The sequence below is a fragment of the Adiantum capillus-veneris genome, chromosome 9 (genome assembly GCF_014529385.1).
Source record: "Adiantum capillus-veneris isolate H3 chromosome 9, ASM1452938v2, whole genome shotgun sequence".
NCBI classification, from domain to species: domain Eukaryota; kingdom Viridiplantae; phylum Streptophyta; class Polypodiopsida; order Polypodiales; family Pteridaceae; genus Adiantum; species Adiantum capillus-veneris.
The window spans coordinates 61,267,188-61,281,312 of NC_140939.1; positions in this window are offsets into that span (position 1 = coordinate 61,267,188).

The window sequence follows — 14,125 nt, forward strand, 5'->3', positions numbered from 1 at the left end:
CGAGTCAACATTTTTTAACTGATAACATAAACCATTAAAAAAAAAAGGACATCATTACTCTGGGAGTTTCTCAAATTATACCAACAATTCAAGTATCCTAAAGATTTCCCACTTTTATCAGCTTATAAAGACTAAAGATTTTAACAACGGGTTGGTAAGGTTTAGGTAAACCAAAACCTCAGTCATTTCATAGCTTAACTAAACTAGACGACTATCCTAAGTAGTTGCCTCAAAGGAGTGAGAGTATCCAAAGTCTAGTAAAGATCAAACCTCAATAGTACTCAAAAAAGCCAAAGCTATATGGCTACCTTCTCTACTCTTGACATAGAGTTGTTTTTAGAAGATCATTATAGTATGAATGAACAAATTACTTTGCATTACAATCATTTCAGATAAAGACCAAATGGCAAAAATATGATCAATCTTGCAAGAGTTTATGCAAGATATTTAGGTTTTTTTATAATATAAATCTTTCTTATTTGTAAACCTAAAGTGCATTAAAAAATAATATGATAGTGCTGAGTACTCCAAAAAGCAGTAGTACCTAAATGAAAAAAATTTCAGCATTTAAACTAATCGTGAGCAGTATAATATAATATATTTCAGAACTTAAATCATTCCTATCAATTCATCAATACAAGGTAGGTAGTGAAACACCCTTAGATTATTAGCTATGAGAGAAAAAGTATTACTAATCTAGTATAAGTTATGAACTAAAGTATGCGCTATCAAAGAGCTATGTTAGAGATAAGACACCCGTTTTTAGAACCCAAAATCGATTATTGTGATCAAAGACTGCTTGAACAACACATCATTTTAATAAGTAGGAAAGCTACACATCACCATATCAATAAGTTTATAACAAGATAGTAAGTATCCAAAACAATCTTCAAAAGTATAGCACCAAACAATGCGAAGGAGCCATACATTGCTCAATCATTCTCATGGATTAACCTTATCAAGGTAAACAAAATTGAATTTGGCATAACCCTTTTTTTTAATTAAGAAACTCACCCCCACACTATACTGAGCATGACACCAGAAAAATAGGTAAAATAGTTTGGTCGCATCCCATATGTATAAGTAAATCCCAACAATAGTACAGAGTTTGCAAAAAAACAAAACATTGAAAAACTCGACAGTAGCGACCTGAAAATTTCCACATTTTTCCACGATTTCCATATTGGAGACATCAAGCCGATATACAACCCACGACCCTCACTCAAAAATATGCAAAATAAAAGGAGATTCAAGGCTAAGTGAGGGGAAGATTCAACCCTCACCTCCATTTATATTAGCACAAGGAGGTCAAGCCAACCTGTTTGTGAGAAGGAAATCCCTAGTTTTTGCTTACAAGATTGGTGCAAGGACCAAGACAATAGCTACGCAGACTAGATATTAGGGGTAGATAGTAGAGGCACAAGGAGGAAAGAGAAAGAGAAAGAGAATGGGATACCATAGTAAGTTTGGCATGAGTCTGCAGATGGGAGTCCCATGTTCGGAGAGCGTGAGCATTAAAACATCTTGCAAGAGATTATGGCGATGGTGTAGTGGAGGGAGAAATCGCGGATGCTGCCGGTAGACAAGGACGAGTCAGGCGATTCACCACTCAACCTGCTTGGTAGGAGACCAACCATAAAGGATGTGTACCTAATCATGGTAGGGTTGTCAAACCATTGTAAAACGCATTAAAGGTTTTTTCAAACCCACTTATTTGGGGAGAATAGCCTAGTTGTGATAAAAGGTAGGTTCCACTAGTAGTATTGCCAAAGTAAAAGATGGTACTAGGCTAAGGTTCCAACAAACTGCCAAGAGAGCTATAGGCTTGAGTGACAGATCCCTCAAACATTTTTTTATAGAAAAACTTAGTTTATGTAAGGTTTTTTTAAGGGTGAGGTCCACACAAAGATTTTTAGTCCATACAAGAGTGTTTGATGGTTAAGTGAAATCCAAATCAAATCATAAATACTATATATAAGACTAAATGGCACAGAAGGGGAGTTATCCCTATAGGGAGGTTATAGTATTATAGTAGTTTAAACATTTTGAGATAAAAGTTACAAGGTGCAGGATAAGCCAATAGTCAATCAATAGAAGGCTAGTGATAATATGTTTGTCAAATTTCCAGAGCAATTAAGGTTGAGTTACACTAAAGGCTTATCCAGAGCAATGAGGGTTTATAGTTATTAAGGAAGATTCTAAGATAGTTTTGTAACAAAATTAGGTTAAAACATGATTTTTAAAAGGCTTGAGTTCAACCTTAATAGCTGGTGGGTACCATGAGGCATTGGGGAGGGAGAAAGGAGTTGGGGGTGGAGCGACTTCTTGAAAAAAGAGCTTGAGTTGGTAGCTTCTTTCCAAGTTAGACAAAGAATGTTTTAACAAGGAGAGAGTAGGAGGGGAGGGGGGAGGAATATATTTAAGGCTTAAACCAAGAAGCTTCTTTTCACAATGAGAAAGGGCACGTTTCGAGAGGTTGTGGCAAGCTACTTTAGTGACGTTGTTTTCTAATTCATAAATCGATTGACTACCTAGAATTATCACTTTAAAATGAGAAGGGTTAGTAAGAGGAGGCTAGTACTTGAATCTTCCCTTAGCAACACCATAAGGGGAAAAAGTGGAGCAGGGTGTAGTGGGGAGTAAGATGAAGAAAAGGGAAGAGAAGTCCAAAAAAGAGGAAAAAGAGGGGGTTTGGAGAAGAGCAGATGGATCCAAGAAGTAGGGTGCTCAATTGATACTTCCTCCTCCAATGCAAGTTTTTTGAATATCTAGGTTTTTTAGGAAGGTTAGAAGGGGGAAGAGGAAAAAGGGTGGGAGAGGGGTGGCTAGAACTCGGAGGGTTACTAAGGGGGTATTTGGGAGATTTGAAAAAATGAGGGATGGGTGGGGGAAGAAGGCCCAAAGAGAAGGGGGGGTTTTGCAAGCAAAGTAGTGGAGGGAGAGGGAGAAAAGGAAGCGTTATCAGGGTTTTTGAATGGTTGGCAGGAGTATTTCCCATGGATCTTTATGTTTAGTAAGGGAAGCTGAAGGCAGAGAGGGAGCGCAAGACATTATGGCAATGGTGTAGGGGAGAGAGAAATCGAGGATGTTGCTAGTAGACAAGGATGAGCCTAGCAATTCACCACTCAACCTGCTTGGTAGGAGAACCAACCATAAAGGATGTGTACCCGATCGTGGTAGGGTTGTCAAACCATTGAAAAATGCCTTAAAGGTTTGTTCAAACCCACTTATTGGGGGAGAAGAGAGTAGTTGTGAGATAAGAGGTGGGTCCCACCAGTAGTAGTGCCAAAGTAAAAGATGGTACCAGGCTAAGGTTACAAGGTTCCAACAAACTGTCAGAAGAGCTTTAGGCTTAAGTGACGGATCCCTCAAACATTTTTTAATGGAAAACCTTCGTTTATGTAAGGGTTTTTTAAGAGTGAGGTCCACACAAAGATTTTTAATCCATACAAGAGTGTTTGATAAGTGAAATCTAATCATAAATACTCTATAAGCCTAAATGGTGCAAAAGGGGAGTTATCCTTATAGGAAGGTTATAATATTATATTATTTTAAACATTTTGAGATAAAAGTTACAAGGTGCAGGATAAGCCAATAGTCAATCAATAGAAGGCTAGTGATATATGTTTGGGTTAAGTTACACTAAAGGCTTATCCATAGGTTTATGCTAGAGCAAGGAGGGTTTATAGTTATTAAGTGAAGGAAGATGTGAGCTCAAGCTTAATAATATGCCACACAATAGTATCTATTAGTTAGTACCACCCAAAATAAGCTAACCTCATTTTTCTATTTAAGGCAAGATTAGGCCCTAAAAGGGGTTATAGTATTAAAGCCTCCAACGGAGGGCTTTTTTAATTGAATATGGACACGTCTGATTCCAAGTAAAAGGTAAACCATAGCAAAAAGTCAAATTCTTGCAAGATACATGCACAAGGTAGTCACCCTTAAGACAAAATAACCATCGACTACATAGTAGCTCAAGTGTAAGGGTATGTGTAGCTAGGTGAAGCAATCATAGCCAGATGAAGAGACCAAGTGTGTGTGTGTGTGTGTGTGTGTGTGTGTGTGTGTGTAGTGTCCTTGTCTATTTGTGCGTACTTGGTTTTGGGAGAGATGGTGAGAAGTTTGATGGGTGTGCGTGAGAGGAAAATTGAATAGAATAAGTATCCCATTTTTTTATCTCCCAACAGTGGTATCAGAGCCTTAGGTTGAGATAATTGGCACTTGATTTCAAATTTTAAGGAGAATTTTTGAATCGGCAACACCGGATTTGCAAATTGAAGCTCAATTGGTAATTAACTTGAAAATTGTCCAATAAATCGCACTTATCAACAACCCTAAATGGGGATGCCAAGCATTTAAATTCAATCAATTACTCAATTTTGTGAATTGTGAAGATCTGAGAAGAAGAAATTTTTGAATAAATTTCAATAAATTGGTGATTTAGATTTGATATCAAAGTGCTTCAATAAAGTTCTGGAAGAATTGGTTTTGGCTTAAGAGGAGGAAAGTAGAGAATAAGGCTTCTAAAAGAGGTTAGCAAAGAAGCCCGCACATACGTGCAAAGTAACAAAGGTACTATCAAGAGATTTTGAAGGTGAATTTTAATTACTCAAAGGAGATTGAATTTTTGCGACCTCATTTTATTTAACAAACTCAAACCCAATTGTGAGATCTTCCAAAGAATTCTAAAAAGAAATTTTGAACCTATAGACTCAAGATCAAGCATCTCAGGTCGCATCATAAGAAGGGGAAAAAACTCCCTTGTGAGAACAAGAATCAAACTCGTGATGTGGGCTTCTCCATTAGTTCCTTTCCCCGAAAACAATTGACCTTAGCATGGGAATTACCCTCTACACGTAGAAGAGAGTAGGAGGTCGATTTTCATCAGACCTTGCAAAGTTGATGTGAATGTGGTCGCCTTGGGTTACAGAATGAAATTTTCTTCATGCTTGTGTGTTGAAATTGCTTCTGTTAGTTTCCATCCTCCCTTCTTCCCTTGTGCAGGTTCTACAGAAGTCATCCTCACTGCCATGCACTCTTTCCACACACTATAAGCAAAAAAGAGTGGATTTATTTCATGGCCGGTTGTCCCCCACTACCCCATGGTTAATGAAGTTAAAAAAAGAAAATAATAACTTCTCAAAGGCTCCCAAAGAATATCCAACTATTCAATCATTCCCATTCTCATATATGCCATACCCTCGTCTTGCTCCCTAGTGGCTGTCTGCGAGGAAAAACAAAAGAATACTTAAATACATAAAGCTTTTATTTAAAGTTTCCTTGAACTCGGATTTTCAAAAAGCCTTGCAAAAGAATCCCCAAAATTATTCTCAACCCCCGGTCTTGTACACTGCCCACTATCAGGTGATGGCCATTACCCCATGATCAATTCTTCTACAAAACCCTTTTCTGATTGCCACCTATAATTGGAACAAGGGAGTTTAAATGCAACCAAAAAGGAAACAAGGGAGTTCAAATGCAACAAAAAAAGTCAATTTTTTAACATACCGACCTGCCCAACCGATCGCCAATTTTCAACCTTGCCTTGGTGCTACACATGTGGAGTGCAGATCACCATCAAATTTATTTTGTTTTTTTCTTTTATTTTCTCATTTCTTGCATACCAATAGTATCCACATATATATAGCCATTCAATATATATGTGTGTGTGTGTGTGTGTGTGTATATATATATATATATATATATATATATATAAGAAGAGAAAAAAGAAAAGAAGAAAAACATACTATCATGGCTCACCTCTTCCACATCTACTCACAATCACAAACAACACAAAACAACACAAATTTACAAAAATTACTTGCATATTAGTGTATGCAAGGACAAGACCTAGATTATAAGCTATTGCACATTGCATGTGTTGACACTGCAACTGCTCCAAAGAAAACAAAATTGGCAAAAAATCTTTCACTTTTAGATATCTTGATGGCACTAAAGATGTTGGTATTGTTCTAGCCTAGATTAGTCAATTAGATAACTACTTTCATGATGAATTTTTTTTTTAATGTGACATGGTCAAATAAGCATCAAATCACTTCACTATGGATTAATCAATTATAAGACTACTTTCATAATGAAGAGTTTCCTAGATGTGACATGGTCAAATGTGTAACAAATCACCTCACTAGTAGCACTACACTATGGTGGAATGCCACCAAATAGTACAATAGAAGACCTCATGCTTGACATGCATTTAAAAAGTTATTTCTACCCCATTTCTTATTCACACAGTATAAAGCTCAAGCACACCACTAGTGAGATTTAATTTGTAAAGGTAGAAATGAAGATGTAGAGGCTTTACAATGATCATTTATAGAACTGTTTCATTTAGCTAGGCCATTGAACATGTTAGCCGCATAACTAAAGCATAAGTATATATCTAGGTTAGCACTACAAATTGGTGCTAAGCTAGATATGTTTGAGCTAGATTTTGTTTCTTATTCATACAATATAAAGCTAAAGCACACCATAAGTGATATTTAATTTGTAAAGGTAGAAACGAATATGTACAAGCTTACAATGATTGTTTCTAGGATTTTCTCATTCGACTGCAAGCCATTTAACATGTTAGCCGTAGGAAACTAAAGCATAAGTATATATCAAGGTTAGCGCTACAAATTGGTGCTACAATACATATGTTTGAGCTAGATTCCTTGTCAAAATCTATGAACTTGGCTCTTAATGTGGAGAACAAGAAAGGTGGACATCAACCACACATTGATTAACCTACTGACATTAATCGTAAAGAGTTCCTTCCTCTCCTAACTTTGATAGGAACAGGAATCAAAGCTGCATCTTCTTCAAGAGATGACGATTAGAAAATTCTTCTACATCTTCTCAGCCCCATGGAAAAAAATTTAGCAACATGCAATAGAGGGGCAACCAAAATCCTTCAGTTAATCAATGTCCTACTCAACCTTCCAACTCTAAAAAAAGGTGAAACATTTTAAATGTTTTTAGTTTGGCCATTGTGCACATAATTGCCCAAAAAAAGTGTTAAGAGCAATGGTCATTCCAATGGCCAATCCAATGGAGTCACACATAATTCCAACCAAAGACCATTCAACAACAACCGCCCATATGATGCAACAACTAACCTCATAAAGATGCTCTCCCCGCGACAACAATGAAGTTGAAGCCAATTATGGTGAGTGCTATGATCTTGAATATGATTCCAATAAAAACCCTTCTCCAAGTATGCATAAATCTTCACACACGTTACTTAAAGTGAAAGGCAGAATTAAGGATGAAAATATTACAATTCTCTTAGATGATGGCAGTAGCCATGATTTTTTTTTTGCACAATTGGAACAACAACTCTCTCTGTGAATTCTCTTCACCCCACAAAGTAAATATTACTTTCAATAATACATCTTTTAAATGTAAGACTTAGGTCACAATCAAAGTTTGCATTGGTGAATTTTCACATACATATACATTTTTAGTGGCAATTAATATGATTTTGGGAATGCATTTCTAACATGAGTTTAATCTAGCAATCACAAACTATGCACATCGAAGTATCACCAAGTCAAAATGTTTAAGAAAGATGTTTACAAATCTGCATTACACAAACTTGACATTGTGAATTCCATGTCATGCCATTTGGTCTTACAAATGCATCAAACCCCCTTCACACATATGATGAACAAGATTTTTATTAAATGCTAGGATTTCATCACTGTATTTTTTGATGATATTCTAGTGTTCAATAAATTTGAACAAGAACATGAAGAACATTTAACACATGTGTTTGATCTTCTTTCACAAGACCATTTATATCTGAATCCCAAAAAGAGGTCACTTTTCAACTTAAATTTGAGTACTTGACACATTGTATTGGGAAGGGCAATGCATGTAGACCTCAAGAAAATTGATACATTATAAGTCATGGCCTAGACCCGAAAACCTATATGAGTTACATTTTTTCATTCATTTTTGTAGTTATCACAAGAAGTTTAGTCGTAATTTTGCATATAAATATCAATATTTGACTCTTTTGTTAAAGAAAATCACTCCTTATGCATGGAATAAGTTACAAGAAAACTCATTCACTACACTCAAGCATACTTTAACTAATGCACTCATGGTACAATTGCTTGATTTTGATAGAATATTTTTTGTTGTAGTCACTGATGCTAGTGGAAAGGTATTGGTTCGGCTCTTATGCAAGATAACAATCCACTCGCATCTGAGAGTCATAAATTTAAAGCTTCTAGATCAAAGTTTAGTGCATATTTGATGTAGTGTATGCTTTAAAGATTTGGAAATATTATTCAAATGGTGTTAATTTGATAATCAAAACGGATCAACAAAGCACCAAGTAGCCGAGGGGAATGTGTGTGAGATGATCGATTTGCCGACGCATATTGCGTGAAGTGTACATGTTGTAGGTGAACATAATTGTCTAGTCAATGCTCCTGCTCTTTTTTTTTTGCTTTACTTTTTCATTGAGATTCGTCATCTCATCGTTTAGTTGCTTCATCTTCTTGTTGGCTTCCTACTGTAGATCTTTCACAGACTTCTCTTGTAGTGATGAATAGGCAGCCAATAGATGTTTACTTGCTTCCCTTTCATTGACAAAAGCTGAATACAATCTCCAGTAGTAGCCAAACAGTCCGCCTCTTCCATCTCCAATAAAACGCAGAAGATCAGTGACATTACGAAAGGGTAGTGGTGCATTAGTCGTTGGATCACCTGGATAAATGTGGCCATCAACCCATAAGTTGATTGCCTTGCACCCAATGCTTCGTAGCTAATCTGCAGCATTGGGATTCGATGTGCCAAGTCGCACAGTAGCATACTCCTGCTCCAAATCAGCGTTTAATCAATATTGTTTTGGCTTGTTAGTAATGTCTTGCAGTGGAGGGAGATTGAATGACATGTTTGTTAGCTAATCAAGAAAAATAGTGAGAGAATGTGTAATGGTGACTGCTGCAAGCAGGAAAATCTGGCTATTGAGGGAAAAAGTGGAAGGTACTCAGAGATAGTAGAGAAGGATTATGTTGTGGAGGAAAGAAAGAGAGGGAGTGTAGCTCAATCTCTTTTGAATTCAAAATATTGATCATGAGGGATTTAGAGAGAGAAATGCAGTTGCACACAGAGGTAATGGAGTTCTCCGTTGCTCTCACCTGAAGCTAGAATGGGAGAAGAGAGAGCCTGAGAGAGAGAGAGAGAGAGAGAGAGAGAGAGAGAGAGAGAGAGAGAGAGAGAGAGAGAGAGAGAGAGAGACATAAAGGAAGGGAGTGATAGAGAGAGTAGATCTGCAGCCTTGGAGGATCTGCACTTTCTGTCAGATGTAGACAGCATAGAATGTCCTCTTCATGATTGGAAGGTGGAAGTAACAAGAGAGAAATGGGGGGGAAAGAGAAAGAGTTGGCTCACCTTTTAGAGAGAGAATATGCAAAATCTGTTTTTTGGGCAGGGGGGCTGAAAAGTGCTTCTTTTAATGAGAACTAAGTGAGAAAGAGTGTTTTATATGTTAGAGAGAGGGGAGAGAGATGGGGAAAGACATTTTAAAATTCAGTTACCCACCTCTCATTTGTGTTAAAGTAGTCTATTTTCAAAAAACAAAATATACAAATGGTATTTTTAAAAATCTTAGCATAGGCCTTTTTGCCCTCTCTTTTAGACTTGGTCAAACTTGACTTAAGCTTTAAGCATTTCCTTAAAGTTCCAAATAAAGAGGCCCTCCTATACCCCATTCCCTTCCTAATGTTAGTATAAGGAATCTGGTAAGGAATCAAGAACAGTCTGCACAAGGGAACTGTCTGAAATGACTTCACCTGCAGAAATAAGTTGCTCATTGATATCCTTGACACCAGCAAGGAAAGTGTCCATATCATCTTCCTCATGCATAATCTTCGACTCCAGCTCTTTACGCAGCAAAGCAATTTTAGCCTCATTACAACTTTCATAAAGACCGGCCAATATATCCCAAGCCTATTTTGCAGATTTTGCGGAATGAATGTGAGGAAGAATGGTGCGCTTCTCAGACAACGCAATCAATGCATGAGCCTGCGCATCCTTTACATCCCAACGAGATTGTTCAGCCGTAGGAAAAACAACTCTATAGCAGCAATCCTTGCAGCAACACCTGCAACATCCTCAACATCGCCTGCATCCTCAGATCCATGACGCATATCAATGCCCTGCACAATATTATAGACGCTCTTTGACACAAGAACATGTTGCATCATGTAAGCCCACATAGGATAATTGTCACCATCCAACCTGTCCTCAGCAGTAAACATCTTGAACACATCTGTGTTGTTGTCAACCATGGTAAATGCTGCACTTGATGTGAATTCTGCCCGAAAAGAGGAGAAATGAAGCGGGAGCAACACGTGCTATATAGCACAAACCGTAGAAAACTATAAGGCACATGTTATGTAGAAATCGGCTCTGACAAAAATTTTGCATAAAATGTCGAAATTGCCTGTGCAAACCTGCCTGCAGTGGAAACAGGGGCCGAAATGAGGCTGAAATGAGCCCGAAATGGGCCAAAATATTTGTTGATCTGCGAACGCTTGCCAAACCTCACTGTAAATCGAAGAAAGTGAGCAGGCGTGTGCTGGAGCAGCTGGTGACTAAGCCGGGAGGACGTAACTTGCTTTGATACCAATTGTTGGAATTAGGGTTACAGAGAAACGCACACAGCTTGGAGAAGACGAAGGAAGCTCAAGGCCCACAATAGAGAGTGTGTTACTTAGTGTGCAATGGAAAGATAGATTGCCCTAGAGTGATGGGCGTGTATACAATGCTCGGGGGAAAAAACCTCCTAAAGAGAGAAAAAAATGCCCCGGCGGTCCTAGTTTGTTCACACACATCACTACCACATGTATATGGCAACATCCAATGATTGAATTAGCTTAACATACACATCAATTACATGATTGCACACTCACATATCATCAATTCCATCAATTTCTATGCATGCACACACTCACGATTAGGTGCACACACACTTGCATTTTTTGGCAGTCTTTCCCTCTTTGATGCATTACACACACAATGATTTTTATGCGCACACATGATTTCTTGTTGGAAATCAAGCTTAATCTTGATACAAACATCATTGACTTGTCCAAATTCACCATCAATTTCATTCCAAAACAATCAAATTAGGATCTCAAGGTATGTCAATTGATTTACACACCTAATTTTAGCAATAAATTAGCAACACATTGGAATCAAATTTATCACCCAAAAATTGAATGGAGTAGGTCAATGCACTTACAGTCGATTGCATCCAAGCTAATCCTCGCTCCACGCGACGTTTTCATCATGCACACACATGTGTGGCTCTTCCAAATTAGCCCAAAAATTGACCATTGTAGGCCAAAAATCAAACACTCAAATCATCAAATTAGGCATGGATTAGCACAATTAACTTGATAAAAGTATTAATTTCACCTCTTATAAGGGGATTGAACATACATTACACTTCAAATGTTAGCGGTTAGGTTAGCAAAGTTAGTCAAAAATTAGTAGAAATTAGCATGAAATTAGTACAATTAGCATGAAAATGAAGCGAAATTAGTAAGGGCCGGTATGAGATTAGTGAAATTGGGGGTTTGGAGTATTCATAACTAAAAAATTAGCTTCAATTTCTTGCACCAACATCATCAAATCAATCCAAAATTGAGTTACACACACTCAAAATCAATGAAATTAGTAGTGAAATTACTCTATTCTAAACATCCTATACTCACTAGCTTAGGTTATCGATCCCGACAAACGACGCCAAATGTTAGGGGCAATCGTAGCATAGTCTAATCAACCCAAGACCAAAAAAATGATCAATCCTAGGATCGGCAACCCGGCTAGGGCATGGAAGCACGAGCATCGGATGTATCGAATGAGAGGATTCAAAAGAATGCTCATCCAATGCAATAGAGATTGGCCATGAATCACTAACTCTAATCACATCATCAATCAAGCATCACCTACACACATTAAGCCCGCCAAAGTCCGACTTGCTATAGACTACAATATCAAAGCACACTCTTGATAAGCACACGCTAATTGCATTGGTGTTGGCGTCTCCAATCACCACATGCCAATCAATTCACTTCATCAAAAGCTATACACACAAGGTGAATGGTGCTAGAGTTTCATTAAACCCATCCACACACACAAGCAAACAATAGGACACATACACTAATTACAAGATTAAGAACCAACTTTATCAGCCTAATTAGAGATCTTATCGCAAATTAAATGCTCATAGAAGCATAGGAGTGGTTAATAAGCAAGAAGTCATTACACATACTCAAATCTAGAAGAATGAGAAGGTGAAGCTACTTCATGACATAATGGAATGTATAAGAAGTAGACTAATGAAGAAAGTAGAGATTAGATTAAGAAATGCTTCTCTAATTACAATGGATTAGCACTAGCCTCTCAAGCATGGGCATTAAGCTCAAGGCTAGGCCATCCATAGAGTGGACACTCAAGAGAGAGAGAACTCTCAAGAATGGATCCTCAAGAGTGGATACTCAAGAATGAAACCTCCTTGCATAAAGGCTTGCACCACAATCCCTTTTACTATGGGTTTAAGTTTAAGCTCTCTAGCATATACAACTTTGGAACTCTCAATGAGCCCAAGACCTTATACAATGTGAGTTGGAAATATTGTGCACATCCATAACATATCTCCCGCTTGATGCATATTCGATGTATCCTGTGTTAGCCGCTGCTAACAAATTGAAATGGTGGTCTTTACCTTCCATTGATCCTCTTAAGTGTAGACCTAGTGATTTTATCACTTGTTGTATTATGAAGTAACAGAGAGTGATGAATAGATGTCTTCTCTAGCACCATAGCCTATCAAATTTATTTACAAATTGGAATGTTTAGTGTAAGTCTTAATATCCACATTACTAGTTCAAAATTGGGTGAAGGGTCGCATTGGTCTTCTAAAACAATTAAAATTTAATGGAATGGACCAATGTGAGGCTCTTACATGAAATGACTCTTTTACAAACTAAAATAATCATCGAAAATATAGTCATGTCAAATGTATGCATTACCCCCTTCTTCACTAAGGTTTGTTTTAGAAAGCCAATAAGAAAGAGCTCCACAAAGCTATACTCACACCTACTAGAACTTTTGCTTAAATAAAGATTCCAACTTATCGTATAGAAAACATAGATTATTACTTGTGAACAACTTGCTACTTTATTGAGGTGAAAGTGTCTTTGTGACTTCTCTTTCTACTGTTATGCTAGGCTTTTATTATTTCACTAGTGGGTTAAAGATTTGTCTAGTCTCTCTCGATGATCCATTTATTTGACATTCTTTTATTGCATTTCTTGTGTATGCTCCTCTTGTGATTAAATATGATGGGGCATATGGTGTAGAGTTCTTAGCTGGTCTTCTTCTTCCTCCAGGGACGTGGAGCAATGAGTCTCCTTGGTGAGCAAAGTTAAAATAGGTGAGAAAATGAGGCATTTTCCTCACTTCCTAGATTGATGGCGTGCTCCAATGAATTTTTAGATGTTATGCACATGTTGGTGTTTCGTTGTGCTCCTTGTGAGTGATGATTGCCAAGACATTCTCCTCCTAGTATTGGCCACACTTGGTTGCCAATATTTGGTGACTTGAAATTTTTGCTAACCTTGGCAAACAAGATTAGATAAGAGAATGTGCTTGCTGTAGCTTTCTCACAACAACATACCTCAAAAGCCATAATATATATAGGGTTGGGACCAACGTTCGGTGGCCCTATTGGAGTATCACATTGTGTAATTTTTGTGCGCTTGGCCAACAAATCGAGATTCTCTTTAGTTAGCATCTGGCGATTGGCATCGTGCAAACGTCGGCGCAATATGTTGCAAAGAAGCAACCTTAGTATGGAGTGGAGTGACCCACATGAGGGTAGAGGGTGTGTATCAACAAGATAGGAAGGCATATGGGAAGATACGGGGGCACTGCTTTTGAAAGATCTGTGTAGCATTTTAGTATGAAAAGGGGAGAGAGAGTGTGCACCCGCCCCAGAAGGAGCCGGCCCTAGATGGGCGCGAGTGGGTAGGTGTGTACGGGGGGAGTGCACTGCCGTACTACCTGTTCCTGCTAGCGTGGCGAAGGGCAAGTCAAG